General features: G+C 31.4%; 1 non-coding gene across 1 annotated transcript; it reads left to right on the forward strand.

Moving 5' to 3' along the window:
• The first annotated feature begins 697 nt into the window (after positions 1-697).
• TRNAV-AAC (transfer RNA valine (anticodon AAC)) lies at positions 698-771 on the forward strand. The gene has a single exon. It is a non-coding gene; the product is annotated as a tRNA-Val (tRNA).
• Positions 772-3497: the final 2726 nt, after the last annotated feature.

The following is a 3497-nucleotide window of genomic DNA, read 5'->3' on the forward strand; positions in this document are numbered from 1 at the left end:
ATCAAGAAATCCTTTTACAAGAAACTTGAAATCTTGCAGGTTGAATAAGAAGCTTGAAGGAAATTACTAGCCTGCAGGATAAGTAGTTTTTGTCTCGTCGCAATGATAACATTGTTCCATGGCATGAGAGATCCTTTAAGGATAAATGATGAGTCGTCAAGAGGCCCGAGATCTGAGTATCTGACTCATCTTCCTCTACCTGAAAAAGTAAGTAGTTCTTGTCTCGTCGCAATGATAACGTTGTTCCTTCTATATCGTCTCAACTACATTTCTGCAAGAGTAATTTTCTTGACATTTATAGTCATTTACACAAAGACATATATATAAAACAAAAAAGACCAATTAATTCCTTTTGCAAACTGAACTTAACAAGCTTGTTGTTTTATGCAAGTAATATCACACCATTATATAAAGGGAAATACTTTTTCCTACAAACCATATATCCACGAAAACCAAGAATTTCGATTATCACCACCCATATTTTCCACCAGAAACCAATTTAATATTTATTCCATTATTTAATCAAAGAAAAATTGCCGCATGCTGTGTGAATTCGTGGCCTTTTGTTTCATGGTATATAGCATTAGCCTTATATAAATTCCTTTTGCAAACTTAACTTAACCTATTAATTGATAAAAAAAGAACTATTTTAAGCTATTTAGTACATGTGATGTTTGATGAATAATTGCAGTAAGATGGTTTCGTGGTGTAGTTGGTTATCACGTCAGTCTAACACACTGAAGGTCTCCGGTTTGAACCTGGGCGAAGCCAAATTTTTCGTTTTGTTTTTGTTCTCTGTTTTTATAATTGCTATGTATCGTAGTTATTTTGTCCGTCGAAAGAAATTATTCATGGATCTTGTTTTGGTCATTGTCTTTTCTTAACAACAAGACACTGTCATTACATTTCTGCTGAAGTAACAATTGGTTTCAATGTCCGAGTGGGCAGCAAGAGTGGACGCGTGAAGAAGAGTAGAATGATTCCATATCGATCATTGGATTAGTCAACCTTTTCTAAGTTAGATTTCCTCTCCTTGCTTCTTCTCAATTCCACACTAATTAGATCACTAGCCACAACTCCATTTCCCTCCTCTAATTCGTTTATGCGAGTTGTTGTCTGACATCAGTCCAAATTTTGAAAAATATATATAAAGGACTATATATACTATCGTCATTGCAAATTAATGTAATAAATTGTATTTGAAAGTATTCCAAATACACAGAGAAGAAGCCATTCACAAAATAATAGCCTATGTTTACTTAAACACGGAAAAAAAATTGCAAAATAATACTTAGTAGAATAGCATAGCATGATTTGGTAATTTGCAGTATTTGTAAATGGAAAATTTGTAAAGACCATGCACTTGTTAAACCTGAAGAAGTTCACAAATGCAAATGCTTTGCTTAAAATCTAATCCGCCTATTTCTGAAAAAGTTCTTACCAAAGCTTTTCGAGTGCATTAGAGCATAATTGATTATCTTCAAAGCAGTCTTGGTATGACAATAACTAGTTTTAAAACATGATTCGTCATTTTGAAAGAACGTCAATATTGAAATCCTATTCTCTGTTTAATCGGTCATTGTTCTCAATTAATACTTTTGAAGAGCATCAGCCAAAGAGATGCTGATTTACATCTTATCAATGAGTGTTTCGAAAACCATACTACTTTATTTTTTACTTTCTTTGGACATTCGTTTTTTTTTCCTCAACCTTGCTTTCCTTTTCAACTTCTTCGTCTATGTTTGTGTCCAAGATCTTTCCTCTTTTATGGAAACTTCTTGAGTATAACAAAATATCATCTTTCCATGAGCATCGCAATTTCATTTTCTCGCAGTTTTGAGAGAAACTCCTTCGTGAACTTGTTGTAAACAGGGCTATGATCTAACATATCGATAAAAGGAAATGTAATCTGTATTTTTCTTCTTTACTTCCGGAGGGTGTAGAGTTTTGGCATAGGATGGAACAACATTAGGAAGCTTCTTTTTTGTTTTCTACTTTATTCTCATTTTTATTTCCCTCAATCATTATGAAAGGTAAATAAGGAAGCTTCAGATAGTATGAAAGTACTTGAGGTTTATCACTATCTCGTAGTTGATGTTTGGTTATCCTGAAAATGAAGTGTATATCGATAAGTTCCAATACCGTGTCTCCTCTGTTCTCAAATTCATACTCATTTTCAACTTCTTCCCGAACTACTTCTATTTAAAACTATGATTGTTGGGGTTATCAAGTATATTACCTAAAAATCCATCTCTAGCCAAGTTAGCTACTTGTGTTACGAGTTGTCCAAGATTTGTTTCAAGGACCTTGATAATTTCTCCAGTGTTCCGGTTTACATCTCCTTGAATTTATATCAACGCCTCGATGTTTTCTTACAACACTTTCAAGAACTTAGTGAAAAATTCCTTGATTGCTCCTCCATTAGAAGTGAGACCGATCATCTCACACCGGATACTAAGGGTTAGAATAACTCGCCCACATTTGAGGGTAGGCACTAGGATAACAATTATATGGATGCATAGCACGAAGTTTTCCTAGACATAACTTGGAATACGCAACAAACAAAATACCTTAATAGCATTGATTAATCTAAAAGTGAAAGAGGGTAATTGTTTTTGTTTTTTTTTAATATGATAAAACTATTTTCTTTGGGGTTTTAAGAACATTTGACCGAGAAATAAAAACAAAACAAAAAAAAAACCATTATTTTTAAGTTTTAGAATATTTGACTAAAAGAGAACAAAATAAATTTTTGGTATTTTAACTATATTTGACTTAAAAGAACTAAGCAAAATCTTTTTAGAAATTTTGAGGATACAACCAAAACAAAAATACGATGGAAAAATAAAAAAACTAACTAAAATATCACATAAATGTTCTTGAAGTTATTATTTTTTTTAATTTTTAAAGGAACCTTTTTGAAGTTTTTGAATATTAAATAAATAAATAAAACAAAAACAAACCTTATTGATAATTATTTTTATTCCAAATATTTACACCTTAAAATAAAATAAAACAAATATATGAGCTAAAAAAGATATGAGCTAAAAAAGCATCTTTAGTCTCATTATATTATAAATATATTATGTATAAAAAATTATTATATTATTTTCTTTTTAAGGAAATATTATTATATTATTATATTTATTATAGTATATTATATCTCAGAGGAAGAAAAAGGGATGCCGTTAAACATTGAATTAAATGTCAAAATTAGGGTTCAAAGTTCTATTTTTAAGCTGTTGCCGGTGCTCCTTGGTCCTTATGCTTTCGTTCCCAAAGAATCGATCGAGCCGCTCTTTTAAATTCAGACTTAGATGGTATTGATGTTATCAAAAACCCGACTTAAGTCTTAAAATCTGGTTTTTGCGACTCATGGCTAGCTTCAACCACTCAAATTCATAGCAAAGTCCCAAAAACAGGCAAAATCCTATCAAAATCGCACAAAATCGTGAAATCCATTCAAAATCGCAGGATTTTGATGGATTTTGTTTTTT

This window comes from Medicago truncatula, chromosome 6 (assembly GCF_003473485.1).
Source record: "Medicago truncatula cultivar Jemalong A17 chromosome 6, MtrunA17r5.0-ANR, whole genome shotgun sequence".
NCBI lineage: Eukaryota > Viridiplantae > Streptophyta > Magnoliopsida > Fabales > Fabaceae > Medicago > Medicago truncatula.